We start from the raw sequence: 318 nt of genomic DNA, 5'->3' as shown, positions 1-318 counted from the left end.
ACATTTAATGTGCCCATCCATGTTACACCTAAAGGGATTCTTGCAAAAATACACCTTTCTCGCAATGAACAGTAAATAAAATAAATAAAATAAACAACATAGGAAAAGGTCTCCTGACCTGGCGCCCTTCCATCGTAAAGGTGTAAGTGAGGCCTGAGGTAGAACGTGGAGCAGAAGGTGCAACTTGAGCCGCATCTGAAATCCCCTACCAGGCGACCCACGTGGTCCTTCGGCTTCTGCTCGGCGGCGCTGCAGGCCAGGAAGGGCTCGTCGCTGTACTCGCGGATCTGAGGATCCGCCAAGACACTTCGGTTTCTG

General features: G+C 50.3%; 1 protein-coding gene across 2 annotated transcripts in view; it reads right to left on the bottom strand.

The window, feature by feature from the left end:
* Positions 1–230: 230 nt before the first annotated feature.
* The window catches only part of LOC119585227 (transient receptor potential cation channel subfamily M member 4-like), a 13,672-nt gene continuing 13,584 nt past the window's right edge, over positions 231–318 (bottom strand). For both annotated transcript variants that reach the window (XM_037933886.1, XM_037933887.1), the window contains exon 20: positions 231–287. The gene's annotated coding sequence lies outside the window, so the exon portion shown is untranslated. The remainder of the gene's footprint in view (positions 288–318) is intronic.

This window comes from Penaeus monodon, chromosome 19 (assembly GCF_015228065.2).
Source record: "Penaeus monodon isolate SGIC_2016 chromosome 19, NSTDA_Pmon_1, whole genome shotgun sequence".
In the NCBI taxonomy this organism is placed as follows: Eukaryota; Metazoa; Arthropoda; class Malacostraca; order Decapoda; family Penaeidae; genus Penaeus; species Penaeus monodon.
The sequence above is the reverse complement of the archived record's forward strand: the minus strand, read 5'-3'. Positions and strand labels throughout refer to the sequence as shown.